This window comes from Nomascus leucogenys, chromosome 3, assembly GCF_006542625.1.
Source record: "Nomascus leucogenys isolate Asia chromosome 3, Asia_NLE_v1, whole genome shotgun sequence".
Lineage (NCBI taxonomy): Eukaryota > Metazoa > Chordata > Mammalia > Primates > Hylobatidae > Nomascus > Nomascus leucogenys.
Window position 1 is genome coordinate 104,924,786 of NC_044383.1, and position 21,054 is coordinate 104,945,839.

The window sequence follows — 21,054 nt, forward strand, 5'->3', positions numbered from 1 at the left end:
TCTATTGAGGTTGAAGTCAGTGACTATAAAAAGATTATTGAGTTTTGAAGCCAAAGCTTCAAAAATTAAAGAGTTTGTCTGTGAATCTCAAGTAAATTTTTGAGACATCATGACACAGGAACACAGTTTTAAAAAGAGTATGATTTGCTTACAGCAGCTTTACAATAACACTAAGAAAATCTCAAGAGCATCTGTTCTTCAACTTCTCAATCCTCATTCCCCACATCATTCTTCCCTCAAAAAGTTAATTTTAATGTTTATTAATGAGACCAAACAGCTAGAACACATTTTTAAAAAGACCTCCACACAGTTCTGATTTACTCTCAACTCAACGTTGTTCAATTACTGTCCAGCACTTTTTAAATGATTTTCTGTTTAACCATATAGTGTGTATAGAGGGTGTTGTGGGTCGAATTATGTCCTCCATAAAAATACATTAAAATTTTAACCCCTAGAACCTGTGAATGTGACCTTATTTGGAAATAGGGTCTTTGCAGATGTAATCCGAGGTAAAATGAGGTCATGCTGGTTCAGGGTGAGCCCTAAGTCCACTCACTGGTATCCCTATATGGAGAGAGAAAGATATGAAGACAGAAAGCTCAGGGAAGAAGGACATGTGAAGGAGACAAAGACTGGAGTTACGGTGCCACAAGCCAATGAATAATATACTAAGGACTGCCAGTAAGCACCCGAAGCTAGAAAAGGCAAGGAAGAATTCTTCCCTAGACCCTTCAGAGGGAGCATGGCCCTGCCAACACCTTCATTTTGAACCTTATAGTCTCCAAAACTGTGAGAAAAAATATTTTTGTTGTTTAAGTCCTCTAGTTTGTGGTAATTTGTTACAGCAGCCCTAGGACACTAATACAGGGGAGTAGAGGTTAACGGTTCTGAACCTGCTTTATACACATATACTGGGGACTGAGCAAACAAGTAAATGGATGGTAGATGGTGGGAGGCTTCTAACTGTTGGAGAGGGAAGTTATAGATAAGCAAGGGAGAAGGGCTAAAATAAATACTGCTGTCTGGATTAGAGTCAAAGACATCAGAAGGAACTCATGTTTGGCTCAATACTAATACTGACGAATAAACAGAGGAATAATTCTAGATATATGTGTATTATAGGCTAATATACATACCTGCATAACCTAGCCCTGTCCTCTGAAAGGGCCTAAAAGCAATGACATCCCAATAATAACAAGTATGTCCAGCACCCAGATCTTGGTTTCTGAATATCACTCTCCAATAAAAAGAACCAGAGCTCATTGGTGGAATGATTGATTCAAGGGCTAAGGTAGGACTAAGATGAACATGGAGCATTTTGTGGTACGCAAAAGTAAGGAAGTGCTCAAAAAACAAAAGGATGGCAGGGTGGTTTCCATGTCAAAGTGTCACCGGAACAACCCTGAAAGAGTTCTCAATGGCAAAATTTGAACAACAAAATATTATTACTAAGTCATAATCAAAAATATAAAACAAATTCACATAGTCTATACTGGCATAAATAAATGATTGAATAAATAAATAAATGAGAGAGAAGAATTCTTCTTACAGAAGAATTCCAAATCATATATATAAATATTTAGTCCTCCAGGATGTAGAACTTAGTGCCTCTAACTCCCATTTTCAGTGTGGGCAGGACTTAGTGACTTGCTTCCAAAAAATAGAGTATGATTTTAAAAAATAATAGAAATGGTAAAATACTGTTTTATAGTAGAGAAACCTGGCAAACATATCTTAACCAAGCGATGAAGGTAAATATCACTAATGATGTCAAATTATTATGTACCCCTGATATGATATGATGAAAAGAATATTTTCATCTCTGTAGTATTCTTGCCAAAAACTTACAGCCACAGTCTAATCATGAGAAAAACATAGGACAAACCTAATTTGAAAGACATCTATAAAATATCTGACTAGTTCTCCTCAAAACTGTTAAGGTTATGAAAAATAGGAAGAGAATGAGAAACCGTCACAGACCAGAGGAGATTAAGAAAATATTATAATTAAATGTAATGTGGTGTCCTGGATAGGAACCAGGAACAGAAAAGGACATTCATAGAAAAATGGGTAAAATTCTAATAAAGTCTATGGTTAAAAAATAAATGTGTACATATAGGAGTCCACATTGATATAAATAAACAATTAAATAAATGGAAGAGAAGTGGCAAATATGTCTTAAAAGAATTCCAAATAATAAATTCACATATTCTCCCTTACAGGAGACGGAGTTAAACCCTCCCTTTTTGACTTGCCTCCAAAGAACAGAATATAGAAAGAAGAAAATTTGTTACTATACAATGCAGAGAACTTGCAAACCTAGTACTGCCTGTCCCTGAGCCTTCTGGGTGTGTGTGTGTGTGTGTGTGTGTGTGTTGAGATGGAGTCTCGCCCTGTCACCCAGGCTGGAACGCCATGGAGCAATCTCAGCTCACTGCAACCTCCACCTTCCAGGAGAGGGAGAGAGGGAGAGAGGGAGAGGGAGAGAGGGGGGGAGGGGGGAGGGGGGGAGGGGGAGAGGGAGTGTGTGTGTAGATGGAGTCTCGCTCTGTCACCCAGGCTGGAATGCCATGGAGCAATCTCAGCTCACTGCAACCTCCGCCTTCCAGGTTCAAGCAATTCTCCTGTCTCCCCGCCTGCTGTAGGTGAGACTCAGGCGCCTGCCACCACGCCCAGCTAATTTTTGTATTTTCAGTAGAGACGGGGTTTCACCATATTGGTCAGGCTGGTCTCCAACTCCTGACCTCAGATGATCCACCCACCTTGGCCTCCCAAAGTGCTGGGATTACACACATGAGCCACCACACCCAGCCTTGGGGTTTTTTTAATGATATAAATTACCAGTCAAGCTACCAACCTGGTCCTTAATTTCTCTGGTGCTGGTTGAAAATTCAGCCCCTTGGGGTCTGCTAACAAACTTTCTTACATATTGATCTGACACCATTTCTAGAATGTTGTCATTTTCTCTTTTATTGTCATTTTCTCCCTGTCTTCAGAGGGTTGTCTTCTTTTTTAAAAAAAAAAAAAATTGAGTTTTAGTGGGATGTCATAAAGGAATAAAATTAGAGGCGTGTGTTCAATTTGCCATCTTACCCTAGAAATTTGCTTGAATTTCTTTCTAGGTTGGTAAATATATAGCTATCTAATTAGTTTAACTGGATATACCGTGGAATAACTATTTCTCCATTGGTAAGCATATAAAGTTGTTTCCTATTTTTCACTAAACAATGTTGCAGTGAATATTCTTATACATATTATCTTTGTTCACCTGTGTGCCTGTGCTGAGTTAAGAACATATACACTTTATGTAAGTTATTCATGATTAACTTATTTAGCCTCTTAGTCTCATTTTCCTCATTTGTGAAATGCAGAGAATAGTGCCTACCTCATATGGTTATCGTGAAGATCAAATGAGTTAACATGTGTAAAGTACCTAAAACATAGTAACAGCTATATAGGTTGTTAGTTATTGTCAAATTACCCTCTGTAAAGGCTATCAGTTATTAGAGAGCCACGTTTCCCACCTTTGCCCAAACCCCGGTTATTACAGTCTACTTTTTGAGAAGGAAAGGCAATTTTATTGGTAAAGACAGCATCAGCACCTCATTGTCTAAATTGCCGTTTCACTGTGACTGAGTTTGATAATCTTCTTTCCAATGTTTATCGATCGTTTGCCCTTTTCCCCATGCTTATGTATATCTTTTACTTATAAATTATGAAATATTTGAAATGATATAGATGAGTATCTGTTTTGGGGTATCATCCTTATTTATAGGAGCTTTTTTTTTCCCAAAGTGAAAGCAAGTTTATTAAGAAAGTAAAGGAATAAAACAATGGCTACTCCATAGACAGAGCAGTCCTGTGGGCTGCTGGTTGCCCATTTTTATGGTTATTTTTTGATGATATGCTAAACAGGGGGTGGATTATTCATGCCTCCCCTTTTTAGACCATACAGGGTAACTTCCTGACATTGCCATAGCATTTGTAAACTGTCATGATGCTGGTGGGAGTGCCGCAGTGAGGATAACCAGAGGTAACGCTCATCGCCATTTTGCTTTTGGTAGGTTTTGGCCAGCTCCTTTACTGCAACATGTTTTATCAGCAAGGTCTTTATGACCTGTAGTTTGTACTGACCTCCTGTCTCATCCTGTGATGTAGAGTGCCTTAACCGTCTGGGAATGCAGCCCAGTAGGTTTCAGCCTCATTTTACCCAGCTCCTGTTTAAGATGGAGTTGCTCTGGTTCACACGCCTCTGACATTTCCCCCCTGCCTTTTATAAGAGAACCCTTAATCCTAAGGGTTGCAGAGGGATGAAGATACATCTTCTTCTGTAACTTCTTCAGGCTGAATAGGGGCAATGATATTCCTACCTAACTATGAGAGTCTCTTGCACTCAGGGTAGAGAGGAGCTCAGTCAGAAAGCACCAGTATGGTAAGGTCCATTCATAACTCTTAAGTTTCAACAAAAGGTAAATGTTTAATTTATGAAAACATTCAGTAAGCTTCTCCTATATTCCTACATGAAGAGTGTAACAGCAATATATTCCACAGGAGTACAGCAAAATAAGTAAAGTTATTCCAAGTAAACTAAACTAGAAGGTTTTCCATGAACTGGGCAACTGTTGAAACCAAGCTGATATGGGGTTGCTAGCTGATTGCAATGTGCCCAGAATTAGAATACTGATTCAGATTTTTACATTACCCATCCCACTTGTTCCGAGCAACAGTCAGAGATCACCTGATTGGTTCACAGGAATAAGCAGGGTTAGCCTACATTGCAGAAACAAACTTAAAAACAATTAATGAGACTAGAATTTAATAACAAATGTACCATAGTTTTTGAAACATAGTATTTCCCTCTCCAGTTTCTCATTTTTACTAAAGACAAATTATGGTAAGACCGATATGCTTTATAAAACTTGGCCTGATTATTTGCATAAAGTGCAGCAAGAATAATTATTTTTGACATAAGCTCTTTTTAAATTGGCTTTGATGGAACTCTGTTCCATAGATGGAATTTCAGATAAGACTTTTTTTTTTTTTTTTTTTGAGATATAGTCTCGCACAGTCACCCAGGCTGGAGTGCAATGGCACAATCTCAGCTCACTGCAACCTCTACCTCCCATGTTCAAACGATTCTCCTACCTCAACCTTCTGAGTAGCTGAGATTACAGGCACCAACCACCACATCCAACTAATTTTTTGTATTTTTAGTAGAGATGGGGTTTCACCATGTTGGCCAGGCTGCTCTCAAACTCCTGACCTCATGGTCCGCCCACCTTGGCCTCCCAAAGTGCTGGGATTACAGGTGTGAGCCACCACGCCCGGCCCCAGATAAGGCTTTTTTAAAGACAAGCCCAGCCTTGGGTTTCTACTCTCAAATAGCTATGAATTGGGTAAATTCCTCTCCTCTTGGGGTCCCCCAAGATAACTTGGGGCCCCTGGACCTGATAGAAAGTGACACTCTTTACTTACCATAGGTCAGAAATCCTGTTTACAGGGACTGTGTAGGCAAGGAATGAGGCCAGTTCCTCAAGGGGCTTTAATTGGCTCTATAAGTCAAGTTTAATTTCTTTTTTTTTTTTTTTTTTTTTTTTTGAGGCGGAGTCTCGCTCTGCCGCCCAGGCTGGAGTGCAGTGGCGCAATCTCGGCTCACTGCAAGCTCCGCCTCCCAGGTTCACGCCATTCTCCTGCCTCAGCCTCTCCGAGTAGCTGGGACTACAGGCGCCCGCCACCACGCCCGGCTAATTTTTTTGTATTTTTAGTAGAGACGGGGTTTCACCATGGTCTCGATCTCCTGGCCTCGTGATCTGCCCGCCTCGGCCTCCCAAAGTGCTGGGATTACAAGCGTGAGCCACCGCGCCTGGCTAAGTTTAATTTCTTAAAGGAAAACACACCATTCCAGTCAAAGCCTTGGTAAAATAACCAATTTACCCAATTGTGTCCTGTTACAAAAGAAAACAGATTCTTACTGCAAATAACCATATTGCCATAAGTTAAGAATACTTCGCAACTAGCTTCCAAATTCCGGAGAAATCAGGTAGAGAGAAATAAATATGCTACAAAGTTTGTTCATAGGAGTACACTCAACTGTTAAAAGCTGTAAAAAGCTCAGAAGAAGTTTTCTTGACTCTGAAAAACAAAACAAAGGATCAGCAACATTTTAAGCAAAGTTAAAAAGACTAGGCTTCTTCAGTTTAGTCCAGGTCGTTATCTTCTGTTAGATAGTTATGAACATTTTAGCTCTGAGAGATCTGAAAGTTTTTTCCTTTATTCTGATGTCATAATCTCCAAAGTTATCAGAAAACTTGCACTTAAGAATACCTGCTAGAGTTCTATAGTTGATTATAAATCGCCTTCTAAAGAGGACTAAAACAAGACAACAATTGTCTGTGGATAGTAAAAAGTTTTAGGCCAGCCCCTATTGAAGCCACAATATATAAGGAAATTTGGTTGATTTTGTGGTACACAGAATTTTACATAACAATTATAAATAACATACATTAAGTCGTATTAGAATTATAGGAGTTTCTCATAACTTCGGAACATATTCCAATAACACATTTATGCAAATATAGTCCAATGCAAGCAAAACACCATTCTACATTTGATAATGCTTCCTGTATGACTTTTACATCAAATAAGCCAAATTTCACCTTTATATTAATGTTCTATTAATGTTAAACCCAATTCTTAATAAAATTTTATAAATATGTCTATCCAATCTTAATCAGTTTGATCATAAGGTAAGATTCTTATAACCCTTTACATTTTTTTGTGAAAGAGCAGATTAGTGCTCTAAGAAAAACCTGTTGTGCTTTTATTCCAATGTTTAATTTACGGAAAAACTGAGTAATACCCCTTTAACTTTAGTCAGTATGTTCACACACAGAATCTCTCTCAATTTTTTTCACACCATCCACAACTGTTCAAACCTTTAGCTTTATTCTAACTTAAAATAATTATTTAACTCTTTAGGCAAAAAAATCCACATTCCCGTGCCTTCTTATAATCTTTTACCAAAAGTACATTTTACTTTCCTTACACACCTTGCATATAGAACTGTTTCTTCAATAGTCTCAATTACATGTTAGGATGTTAACTTTCAACGTTTGGTGAAAACCCTGGTTAGTAAGCAATTTTAATTGTGTTACTAGGACACACCAGACAGAACTGCAGTTAAGAACTGACTCTCCAGCAGAGCTAGGGGGCATGGCTAACTCCACATGTCCCCAGGCCTTATCTGGAATCTAATGGCTTTACGGTAGGTAAACTGAACAGTTTCCAAAGTCAAACAGTTTGACCTCAAAGCATTTAGCAAATCTGATATCTGACCTTAATTTAGACCAAATGTCTACATTTTCAAGACATTTTATTTTACCAATAATTTTTAAAACTGCCTTTATTTCCAAAAGATTACTAAAGTCCCGTGAACAAAAAGGCATTAAAGTTTCCATTTTTCTGAAAAAATATTAAGTGCTTATTTTTCTAGGCCAATTAGAGCTCTTTTATACATAAACATATAACACATATTAATACACAGAAAGAAGATTCCACACGTGTAAGATTTTTCATTGCCAGTTTCTTAAGTGGATTACTGGCTTCAGGGTGGAGCCCTCGGAGGAAAAGGGCCACGAAAGCATGCATTTCTGGGGCCAAATAAGCAGCTGAAGGCAGAGACAGATCCCCAAAATTAAGGGTGTCATTTTATGCTGGTTCCTGGATCCCCAAAAGGAGGGAAATACTACAGAAGACAGTACAGTGCTTCTACTCTGCATTTAATTGCAAGGCAGCCCAAAGCCAATCAGCCCATTTCGTCATCAGCCCATCCCTCATAGGAGTCTCATCTCCCAGTGAGGGGGTGGGGATGTTTCCTTATCTTCCAGGTGGCCAAGAGCATGCTTCTCTGATCTAAGTGTGCAAAGGATCAAGTACCCCTCCTTAACTACTATTAGCCATCCCTTAAAGTATATTTCCTACCTAGTTATTACACACCAAAGCTCTCTCATAATGCAAAGTAATTTCTGTTACCCGCAAAACTCAAAACTGTCAGATAACACAATGCAAAACAGAACAGAGCCTTTGATTTTGAGAGGGATCCATCTGCTTTTAATTCCTGGGGTTTCATGAGGAAAACAGAAGGTTTTTCCCCTAAACAGGGTCTGTGGCACTTCCTCTGTTTTTCCCAAGGGGTCTTATAGGCTACCAGAAGTTATCTTAGGGCCTCTCACGTGTGCATTAAGAGTGGAAAGACAGCCAGGCGCCGTGGCTCAGGCCTGTAATCCCAGCACTTTGAGAGGCCGAGGAGGGCAGATCACGAGGTCAGGAGATCGAGGCCATCCTGGCTAACACAGTGAAATCCTGTCTCTACTAAAAATACAAAAAAAATTAGCTGGGCATGGTGGCACACGCCTGTAGTCCCAGTTACTTGGGAGGCTGAGGCAGGAGAATCGCTTTAACCCGGGAGGCAGAGGTTGCGGTGAGCCAAGATCGCGCCACTGCACTCCAGCCTGGGCAACAGAGCAAGACTCTGTCTCAAAAAAAAAAAAAAAGTGGAAAGCCAAAAAACAAATGGAGAAAAATAATTTAGTCGACTGAGAAGAAAAAACCTTTTTCCATAAAAACAAGTTCCAAGAAGAGAAAAACATAAAGGCCTGTTAAATATATCTATAGCTTGTCTATCCATTTTTACTTAAGCTGACTTTTAACCATAGTGCTCTTTAAAAATCAAATCCTTTCAGATCTCTTATTACCTGACTTTAGCCTTCCCAAATGACCAATATTTCTAGCTTCTAAACTTTATCAAAGGTGCTTAGAGAAAGGAAAATTTAAGACAGTCCCCGGAGGAGAAGAGAATAGACAAGATCACAGATATTAAACCACAGAAATGACTTACTTCCTAGTGGAGAACTGAACCAGGACTGCCACTGTGAAAGTGCAAAATGTTAGCTACTGAGCTACATACAGTAAGCGGTGGTCCCCATTTCCTTTCCCAGAACGAGTCTACAGTAGTTAATTTTGAGCTTGCAGAGGCTTTTAACTATTTAATATGATTTTTAGAGCTAACTATGACATGAACCCTAAAATTCCTGTTCCCTGGAAAGGGGAGACCCAAAGTACTGCCACGTGGTTACAAGGTCAAGCTCCCAAGGATATAAAACAAGGTGGAGACTTCATCCAGTATTTTTGTTTGTTTCAGAGACCTGCAGCCAAATTTGTTACTGACCAGCTTGCTGGGTATTCTTGAAAAGCGGGCTTACAGGTGTCTTAAGCCTGTGTTTTATGCTGAAGTACCCCTCAACACAGAAAAACAAATTCATAGCACCAAATACACCAGCTTAAGACTAGCCTTAGAATTCTTTTTTGCATTAATCAAAACTTCACAGACGAGATAAACACTGATTTGTTTTTTAAACCATTCAGTCAACCATTTGGACAGAGAGAGAGAAGCCTGAAATCTGACTGGTAAGAAATTCTTACTCTTTTGCCGGCATGCCAGGCTTCTGGGTTCCCTTTCCCTGAGTGGCCCTAGTGATCTCGCTTGTGGCACCACAGCCATGGGGGCCAAGCTGCATCATAAAGGAAAATTTTTTTTTCGTTCTGGCCAGAGCAAAATCCATGTGATAAAACATAGATGTTAGCCACTCTGCTTAGCACCCAATGTCAAACTGGCAAGGCTTAAATTTGCCCCCAGATGGGCCCCAACATCTTTAATCCAAACTCCGACTTGGAGTTTCAACACGTGGTATCTGGGCAAGATGGTCACCCTGAGTAATAGAAAAGATAGGAAAGGAAAAGTAGAGAAGGAAAGTATTGCCTGTGGCAGGGTGGGGAAGGTGAAGAGCTTCGGGAGGCCAGAGAAAGACCCACCCATTGCAGCAACACTGAAAAGTTCAGGTGGCTGCTTCTCAGTACCAGAGATCTTTTCCAGCCAGTCTCATCAGCTCTCATTTCCCCTTTTAGGGAGGAAAAACCTCCCCATGTCCTACGATCCTGTACATGCCTAATCCTGCCACCCACAGCCATAGCAAAGAGTGCAAGGCAGATTAATCCAAAGAGAATAGCAGTTAACATCCAATAGTGACGAGAGGGGCCTCTAATCCTCCTAAGTTGGGCCTCTAACCCAAGGTCGGTCAAGTATCCTTGCTTTTTATTAAGAGGGGCCTCTAACCCACTGTGTCTTAGGAGAGACTCTTAACTCCCCTAAGTTGGGCCTCTAACCCAATCCCATCCTTTACCCAGGTACCCCACTACTTACCCAAAGTTGTCCAATCAGTGCTGCATCTATTTCCTTTGGGTCGGGGGTCTCAATATTGTCCCTTTTGTGGTTCATGAGAAAGATGTTACTAGACCCCACCACTTACCCAAAGTTAGCCTTTGGGTCAGGGGTTTCCACAGTATACTCCCTTCTATGGTCACCAGAAATATGTTACAGGAAAGGGGTCCTGATCCAGACCCCAAGAGAGGGTTCTTGGATCTCGTGCAAGAAAGAAGTCGGGGCAAGTCCACAATGCAAAATGAAAGCAAGTTTATTAAGAAAGTAAAGGAATAAAAGGATGGCTGCTCCACAGACAGAACAGCCTACAGGAGCTCTTTAGGCACTAGAGATACTATTTCCTGGTCAATTATATTATAAATATTTGCTTCCAGTATACGTCTTTTTTATTTTGTATCTTTTGTCAATGTTCAATTTCTTTAAATTTTTATTAAATGTTTTGTGACTTAAGAACATTTCTGCTGGGCACGGTGGCTCACACCTGTAATCCCAGCACTTTAGGAGGTCGAGGCAGGCAGATCACAAGGTCAGGAGATCGAGACCATCCTGGCTAACACGGTGAAACCCTGTCTCTACTAAAAATACAAAAAATTAGCCAGGCGTGGTGGCATGCGCCTATAGTCCCAGCTACTCGGGAGGCTGAGGCAGGAGAATGGCGTGAACCTGGAAGGCAGAGGTTGCAGTGAGCAGAGATCGCACCACTGCACTCCAGCCTGGGCGACAGAGCAAGACTCCGTCTCAAAAAAAAAAAAAGAACATTTCTGACCTAAGAATATAAAATTAATCTCTTATCTCCTAGATTTTTACGATTTTTAAAAGAAATCAAAAGCTCTTTATTCCATCTCAAATTTGAGGTAGGGATCTACTACCATATTTTTCAGGCCTAATATTTCCCTGCTGCTTTAAAATGCTGTCTTTATATCATGTATTAAATTTCCATATATGCATGTGTTTTAAAAAAGTACTTAAGTTAATATGCTTGCTACAGAAATGTGTTATACATATAAACATATACATGAGTATACACGGGTATTTTTGCCAAATGGTGGAACAGAAATTCTAGGTTTTTGTTTTATTCTCGGATTTGTTTGGCTCATATACCATAAATTGGCAGGACTTTTATTAATTATGTGTGTTCTTTCCAACACAGAAAAAAGGCCCCCATAGAAGCCTTTACTCTTAAATGCCCATGGAGATCAAACCTAATCCTAGGCTTATCTTAGTGGCTAAATCTCCTTGGAGAATAAACCAATTCTAGGAGCTTCAGGTGGTGTGAATTAGATTATGTGAATCATTTCAAAATAAAAATTATTTTTTAAAGAAATCCAATATATAGATGTTGTTAGAAAAGGAAAGCAAATCATAAAACATGTATGGGATGATCAGTTTATTTAAAAGCCTGTGTGTATGTGAATAAATGAACAGCAAAAGGTCTGGAAGAACATAGAACATATTAATAACACTGGTGACCTCTTGAAAAGCAAGAATTAAAGAAGGAAACGAAATAAAGGGAGACTTCTTTTTTTTGCTCCATATAATTTTTCAAAATAATTCTACGTGGAGTCAAATTTTTCAAATCCATGAATAATACCTGAAATATGAATTTGCTTTTAAAACAATGTTCATCTTTATGCGCTTGTAAATGTGTATTTATTACCTTTATAAATCAGAAAAAATAATATATAATAGTAGTTGACATTAAGGACAAATTTGACAATCTCTTTTTAAGTTCTTTTTCTCTTCATTTTCTTTTTCGCTTACACCTACATGACAGGACTTCTGGTCCAAGATCACTGCCTGAGTATACAGACATATATTCCCTCCCTTCTAAGACCCAGTGAAATGACAAAAAGTAAAGCACAGAAACCCACACCAATGAACAATATGGGACCATCAAGCAAAAGAGATCAGAACAAAATTCCTGACAATAGAAAACAAAGGGCGTTAAATATTGAAGCAGAACAGTAGAATGTACACTACCTCAGAAATACCAGGTACAAAAAACCAGGATTGAAAAAAAAGTAGGTGGAAACAGAAACCTTAACTGACAGTCTACATATCCATTGTTTCATTCAACAAAATTGAACACCCAGGACATACCAGTTCCTGTCCTATGATACAAACAATAGGCAAACCCAAAATAAAGCAGGGGGCACAAAATTGTGAGGGTGGCAGTAGAAATATCACTTCAGATAAGTCAGGAAACATTTCTAGGGAAAAAATTGAGAAGAGAGACGCAAAAAAACATAAGAGAGCAAGGAAGGGGAACAAGAATCACTTCTTAAGCAATGATAATGATGCAAACTGTGCTAAGATATTTAAAAGTAATCGTATTAAATCATCACCACACATAGAGTTACCTCTGATTTAGAGGTTTTTTTTAAAAGTGAGGCTCAAAGAAGTCAGAGATTATTCAAGGTGGTACAGACAACTGTAATAAGTAATACCAGGTTTTAAATGCAGCTCAAGCTCTTCATCAAATTAATAATAATTTTATCTTTTGGGAACCTACACCCATGCTAACAAAAGCCAAGTGGGGTACCTAGACTTCTAAACTTGCCAGGCTGTAATAAAGCACCCTAAAAGTGCCACCATAGTAGTATCCAAGAAGCCCAAGTAGTGAGATAGGGCCTTTACTCCTGTCCAGCAATATGGTGACGCCTCTTCCCCTCTACCCTTAGGTGGTATCAGAGGAGGCCTGGTAGAGACTGACGACTTTCACTATCACTGAGTAGTAGTAAGGCAACCCACACTGTAGTGTCAGTGGTGATAACCTGGGAATCCTGGACTTCCACCCCTACCCAGCAGTAACAAGGTGCTCTTCCTTATCCCTCAGGTAACAGCAAAGGCAACGCGGGAAATTGGGACTTCTATCTCCACCTGGCAATAAGGAGACACTGCCCCATAACTTTCAACTACAAGATCCAAAGAAATCCACCGAAAGGCACATGATAATTGAATTTCTGAAAACTGAAGAAAAAAATATTGAAATCAGCCAGAAAAAAAATGACAACTTATCAACAGGGGAGGGAGGGCACAAAACAATTCAAATGACAGCAGATTTGTCATCAGAAATCATGGCAGCCAGAAAGAAGACGAATAATATTTTCACGTGGTAAAAGAAAAGAAGCTTCAGACTAGAAATGTCTACCCAGTGATATTGCCCTCAAAGAATCAAGGGGAAGTCAAGACATTCTCAGATAAAAGAAAACTAAGATAATGTGTCATTGGAGATCTAAAAGAATGAAGAATGACTAATGGAGGTTCTCTAAACAGAAAGGAAGTGATAAAAAAAGAAACCTTGGAACATACAAAGGAAGAAAAAACACAAGAAACAAAATTATGAATAAATAAAATAGGCTTTCCTTCTTCTCCTGAGTTTCTTAAATTATGTTTGACAGTTGTTTGATGTGGTTTTAAATGCATGTAGAGGAAATATGTGAAACTATTTTATTATAAATGAGGGATGGTAAAGGGATATAAAAACAGCTAAGATTTCTCTACTCCACTCAAAGTGGTAAAATAACATCAGTAAACTGTGATACATATGTATATATAATGTACCAAGAGCAATGTATATAAAAATACCTAAAGCAACTACTAGAAGAACTATACAAAGAGAGACACTGAAAAACACAGATGAATCCAAACGGAATTCTAAAAATGTTCAAGTAACCCACAGGAAGGCAGATAATGAAAACAGAAATGGAGAACAAATACAAACATTTAAGTATTAACATATAAATAATTACATTAAATGTAAATGGTCTAAATATACCAATTAAAAGATAGAAATTGGCACAGCAGATTGATGAGAAACCATGACCCAACTATACGCCGTTACAAGTCATTCACCTCAAATAATAATATAGATAGGTTGTATGTAAAAGGATATAAAACATATGCCATGTGAACATTAATCAAAAAAAGCATGTTGGCTATATTAGTATCAGATAAAGTAAGCTTTGGAGAAAATAAAATTACCAAAGACACAGAGGGACATTATATAATGATAAAAGGGCCAATCGACCAAGAATAGCAATTCTAAATGTCTACACACCAAACAATGTGGCTGCAATATATAAAGCAAAAACACAGAAATAAAAAAATAGACAAATCTATAATTATATTTGTGGACTTTTAAACACTCCTCTTTCAACAACTGATAGAAAAACTAGACAGAAAATCACCAAGTATACAGAACTCAACATAAACAAGATCTAATCAACATTTATAGGACACTCCCCCACTACAACAGCAGAACACACATTCTTTCCAAGTACCCACAGAACATACATCAAATATACCATATGGTGGGCCCAAAACAAATGTCAACAAATTTAAAGGACTGAAATCACATGAAGCGGTTCTGACTACAATGGAAAAAACTAGAAATTAATAACAGAAAGACAGCAGGAAAATCTCCAAACACTTTGAAACTAAACAACACACTTACAGTCTTGAGAAGCAAAGAGGAAGTCATAAGGCAAATAAAAAAAAAAACCACACTGAACTAAAATGAAAATATAAAATATCAAAATTTGTGCGACACAGCTAAAGCAGTTCCAAGAGGAAAATTTATAATAGCATCTTTTAAAAGTAGCAAACGGCCAGGCGTGGTGGCTCATGCCTGCAATCCCAGCACTTTGGGAGGCTGAGGCGGGCAGATCACGAGGTCAGGAGATCCAGATCCTGGCTAACACGGTGAAACCCTGTCTCTACTAAAAACAAAAATGAAAATAAAAAAATTAGCCAGGCATGGTGGTGGGAGCCTGTAGTCCCAGCTACTGGGGAGGCTGAGGCAGGAGAATGGCGTGAACCAGGAGGCGGAGCTGGCAGTGAGCCAAGATTGCGCCACTGCACTCTAGCCTGAGCGACACAGCGAGACTCTGTCTCAGAAAAAAAAAAAAAAAAAAAGTGGAAAACTCTCAAATCAGTAATCTAATCTGCTAACAAGAACCTAGAAAAAAAAGAAGAGTTCAACAGACCCAAAAGCAGAAAAAAAGGAAGTAACAAAGAGCAGATATTGCTGAAATTGAAAACAGAAAACAAATGACAAAATTAACGTGATCAGGAGATGGTTCTTTGCAGAGATTAGTAAAATCAACAAACTGCTACCAAAAGTGAAAAACAAGGCAGGAAGACACAAATTAACAATAACTGAAATGAGGCCAGGTGCAGTGGCTCACACCTGTAATCCCAGCACTTTGGGAAGTCGAGGCGGGCGGATCGCCTGAAGTCAGGAGTTTGAGACCAGCCTGACCAACATGGAGAAATCCCCTCTCTACTAAAAATACAAAAATTAGCCAGGTGTGGTGGGCCTGTAATCCCAGCTACTCAGGAGGCTGAGGCAAGAGAATCGCTTAACCTGGGAGGCGGAGGTTGCGGTGAGCCGAGATTGCGCCACTGTACTCCAGCCTGGGCAACAAGAGCAAAACTCCATCTCAAAAAAAAGAAAGAAAAACAATAACCGAAATGAAACAGGCGACACCACCACGTAGCCTGCAGACGTCTAACAAATAATAAGAGAATGTTATAAACAATTCTACACACATAAACTTTGTAATTTAGGTGAAATCAACCACTTCCTCTAAAAAACAAATGCAACTCATCCAATTTGAAACAGATAATTTGAATTACTTTGTAACTATTAAGGAAATTGAATTCATAATTTTAAAATTTCAAAAATTAAAAATCTATGGGCCCACTGGCCAGGTGCAGTGGCTCATGCCTGTAATCCTAGTACTTTGTGGGGCCGAGGCGGGTGGATCACCTGAGGTCAGGGTTTCAAGACCAGCCTGGCCAACATGGCAAAATCCTATCTCTACTAAAACTACAAAAATTAACCAGGCATGGTGGCACACGCCTATAATCCCAGCTACTCGGGAGGCTGAGGAAGGAGAATCGCTTGAACCCAGGAGTCGGAGGTTGTGGTGACCCAAGATCACACCACTGCACTCCAGCCTGGGCAACAAGAGCAAATCTGTGTCGCAAAAAAAAAAAAAAAAAAAAAAATCTGGGCCCAGAGTGTTTCACTGAAAATTCTACCAAATGTATAAAAAAGAATCAGCACCATTCTATACAATCTCTTCCAAAACATAAGAGAGAACATTTCCCCATTCATTTATAAAGGTATTATAGTATTAACCCTGATATCAAGAGAGTACCTGAGAAAAAAACTACAGGACAATATTCCTTATCAATACCCAAAAAAAATCCTTAACAAAATTCAGCAATATATAAAAAGAATTATATAACATGACCAAGTGGCGCTTATTCCAGGGACAAAAAGTTGGTTAAACATTTTTTAAATCAAGTAATAAAATGCACCACCATATCAACAAACTAAAGAGGAAAATCATAAATGAATTCATTGAGAAAAAAATTGACAACATCTAATACCCATTCATGATAAAAACCCTCTGCAAACTAGGAATAAGAAGCGCCCTCAAATTGATAAATGGTTATCTACAAAAACCTACAGCTAACAGCTCTACTACTGCTACTTAACAGTGAAAGACTGAATGCTATATCTGTGTAATCAGAAACAAGGCAAGGATACCCACTTCTATTACTCATAAACATTGTGCTGGATTCTTCTAGTCACTGCAGTAAGTCAAGAGAAGAAAACAAAAGGCACACAAATCAGAAAGAAAAAACATCCTTATTTATAGACAATGTGATTGTCTACATTCAAAATTCCAAGGTATCTACCAAAACAAACTCTTAGAACTAATGCATGAGTTCAGAAAGGTAACAAATACAAGATAAATATACAAAAAGCAAATGTGGCCAGGCACAGTGGCTCACACCTATAATCTCAGCACTTTGGGAGGCTGAGGCAGGTGGATCACCTGAGGTCAGGAGTTTGAGGACAGCCTGACCAACATGCAGAAACCCCATCTCTACTGAAAATAAAAAAATTAGCTGGTGGTGGCGCATGTCTGTAATCCCAGCTACTCGGGAGGCTGAGGCAGGAGAATTGCTTGAACCCCGGAGGTGGAGGTTGCAGTGAGCCAAGATTGTGTCATTGCACTCCAGCCTGGGCAACAAGAACAAAACTCCATCATCCATTCATTCATTCATTCATAGATAGAAAGATAGATAGATAGATTGATTGATTGATTGATTTTTTAAAAGCAAATGTATTTCTATATTATAAATGTATTTCTAAATTTATTTCTGTGTTCTATGTCTTAAAACTTGAAAACATAATATGATTTACAATCACTCCAAAAACATAAAGTATAAATCTAACAACATGTGTATAGAAAATGTTAAAAACTATACAACACTGGTGAGCAAACTAAAAAATCTAAATAAATGAAGAACATACCATGTTCATAGACTGGAAAACTCACCAAGAAAAGATGTTATTTCTCCCCAATCTGATAGCTAAACAATAAAATTCCTATCAAATTCCCAGGAAGACTTTTTTTGTATTCTTTTTTGTGCAAACATAATTTTTATGAGTTTTACTTCCAGTAGCTTGATTATTCTAAGCTTATTTTTCTCTTTTTTCCTTTTTTTTAACCAAATACCCAGACTTCAATATTCTAAGCTTATACAGAAAGGAAAAGAAACTAGAAGTGCTAAAACAATTTGAAAAACAAAACAGTACACATAATAACTCTACCCAAAAAGTAAATAAGAAAAAAAAACCTCAGTCTGTGTCTCACACTGTGTAATAAGGATTAATTAACTCAGCAAAAGTCTGGGTTTCCCACACTGTGCAAATTCTGAGAAAGATTTGGCCCTTGCCTAGCTCCTAGGAAGTAACCTCTAAGCCCTTGGAATGTCCAGCCTAGTAAGAAAGTCTTTCTTTACCTGGGGGTTTTAGGCCACTCCATATAGTCTATGCTAATAATGTGATTAATGGTGGGGGCCTTGGACCAAATGGTATCAGCTTGAGGGCTGCAGACAGAGGTCATCCATGAGGGCAGTCAACCACACCTACATACCCACCTACCAAAAAACCCTGGACACCAGGGCTCAGCTGAGCTTACTCAGTTTTCAATATTCCACATGTTCTCATATATCACTGCTAGAAGAAACAAACTGTGCACATGACTTCACAGTGATAGAACAACTATAAATTTGGGCCTGGTGTCTCCTGGACCCTGTCCTTTGCTTCTTTTTCCATCACTGATTTAAATCTGTATCCTTTAGCTGTAACAAACCATAGCCATAAGTATAACAACTTTAAGTTCTGTGATTCTTTATGAAAATCATTGAGTCTAGGAGAAGCCTTGGGAACTCCTAAACACATATATATAAAAAATTAACTCAAAATGGATCACAAATATAATAATAAAATATTTAAGAAAAAAATGAGAAAATATCTTCAAGATGTAGAACCAGGCAAAGAGTTCTTAAACTTGACATAAAAAGCACAAACCACAAAGGGAAAAAACCAGTACAGTGAATTTCAAATTTTATAACTTGTGCTCTATGAGGCCAGATGTGGTGGGTCATGCCTGTAATCCCAACACTTAGAGAGGCAGAGGCCGGAGGATCACTTGAGCCCAGGAGTTCGAGACCAACCTGGACAACATAATAGGACCCTGTCCCTACAAAAAAAAAAAAAAAAAAAAAAAAAGCCAGGAATAGTGGCACAAGCCTGTAACCAAAGCTACTTGGGAGGCTGAAGCAGAAGTATCACTTGAGACCAGGAAGTCAAGGCTGCAGTGAGCCATGATAGCACAACTGCACACCAGCCTGGGTGACAGAGTGAGACTATCTTCAAAAAAATGAAAAAAAAAAAAAAAAAAAAAAAAAAAAAAGGGAGTACGGAAGGGAACTTTTGCTCTGTGGCCAGGTATGATGGTATGCACCACTACACTACAGCCTGGGCAACACTGCAGGACCCTGTCTTTAAAAAAAAAAAAAAAAAAAGTCCCGGTGCAGTGGCTCACGCCTGTAATCCCAGCACTTTGGGAGGCTGAGGCAGGTGGATCACAAGGTCAGGAGTTCGAGACCAGCCTGGCCAACATGGTGAAACCCTGTCTCTACTAAAAATACAAAAATTAGCCAGGCGTGGTGGCGTGCACCTGTAATCCCAGCTACTCAGGAGGCTGAGACAGGAGAATCACTTGAACCCGGGAGGCGGAGCTTGCAGTAAGCCATGACAGTGCCACTGCACTCCAGCCTGGGCAAGAAGAGAGCGAGACTCTGTGTCAAAAAAAAAAAAAAAAAAAAAAAAGGCTGAGGTAGGAGGGGATCACTTGAGCCCAGGAGTTCAAGACCAGCCTGGGCAATGTAGCAAGCTCTCTAAAAAAAAAATAAAAAATTTTTAAAATAGTAAAACCTTGCGCTTTGTAGGAGATACAATTAAAAGTGAGAGGTGATGACAGCTGGGCTTCCTGGGTCGAGCAGGGGCTTGGAAAGCTGTAAAACTCACTCATTTCCTGCATCAAGAATTACTTCAGTTCTGGATAAATAATATTGAGGTATAATATATGCTTAAAATATTCCTAACACCAGGATTTACTTATGTGTTTTCTTCCCCAAGAAAGCTATAAACAGCAAGAATTTTAGCTGTAAGTTTTCCTGTGTGCCCTCCCCCAAAACCAGAGTTAAAGAAAAGATTAACTGCCCATTTTTCTGTGGTCGGCGGGCCTTATCTATCCTCCCAATTCCTTGTAAACATAGTTTGTAAGTTCTATAAGATCCTGCTTTTTTGCTGTGCAGCTGCAAGGCCATAAATCAGGTAAGCGTAAGTCGCAATTTCAGTTTTTCTCAAAATCTAAAGCATGTCACAAAATAATTTACTGCCTTTGTTTCTCGCTCCTGTACTGTAACATACTTCCCGCCTCACGTATCTCCCGCCTTAAAGAGTTTAAAAGGCAATCACCCAAGCTAGCAGTGGCAACCCATTCGGGACCCCTTCCATGCTGTGGAAGCTTTATACTTTCGCTCTGCTCAGTAAAACCTACAGCTCATTCTCTCTCTCGGTCCAAGTCTCTGTCACTCGCCATGGTCAGCCGCCACACCAATTCTTTGGCGTGGCTAGGCAAAGAACCTTGGGTGTTACATCTTAGCGAGCCAGCCAGGAGACTCCAGGAAGAGCATCCCAACTGCCACGTAGTGAGTACTCTTGGACCTCTTTTGCTTGCTATTCTGTCCCGTCCTTCCTTAGAATTTGGAGGCTAAACACTGGGCACCTGTCGGCCAGCTAAAGGTGATTAGCAAGACCACTCGACTAAAAACACGGGTGTCAGCCTGGGAAAGGGCTCTCTGACAATCCCTGACCCTTTGGGGTTGGGAGCATTGGTTTGCCTGGAACCAGTTTTAAGTCTTTCACTTTCCATAGTGGTCCCGAAGTACGCCCGGGAGTGCTCAGCAAATGTCACGGTCTCCCAGATATCCTGGTTGAGACCACGGCCCCACCAGAGGCTCCCACAGCATGGGTTACTAAGCGTGAGACAGCCACATCTTCTGACCCCTGCGTCCTGGGTTCAAATAACTGCCGGTTAGACTTCTTTCCTCACCTGGTAAGCAAGATTATTCCCACTAGACAGGACCAAGAATCCCTACCTAGAGACTTAAGTTTTTAAGGTGGTGTTCAGAGGTTCCCTGTTGATGGTGCCCTCTGGAATTTAGGCAGGTGTTGCCATCTGATGGCCACTTTGAAAGGCCAGTTCCCCACCATCATGTATGGTCTCCCACGACAATTTGAAGACAGATCTGTAATTTTCATGTGGATGGTAGAGGCCCTAGGACATTTTCTTCATTGTTCCCCAGATGAACTTCCTTTTTTTTGGTGCCTCTCAAGTATA

The 21,054-nt window shown here is 39.5% G+C and overlaps 1 protein-coding gene and 1 long non-coding RNA gene across 3 annotated transcripts in view; both read right to left on the reverse strand.

The window, feature by feature from the left end:
- CEP85L (centrosomal protein 85 like) overlaps nt 1-21,054 on the reverse strand; it is a 193,074-nt gene that overhangs the window by 136,407 nt on the left and 35,613 nt on the right. The window lies entirely within an intron of this gene.
- Nucleotides 9,495-17,015, reverse strand: LOC115834453. The gene is made up of 3 exons (XR_004029342.1): nt 16,968-17,015; nt 13,024-13,028; nt 9,495-9,904 (listed from the first exon to the last, which is right to left on the reverse strand). It is a non-coding gene; the product is annotated as an uncharacterized LOC115834453 (long non-coding RNA).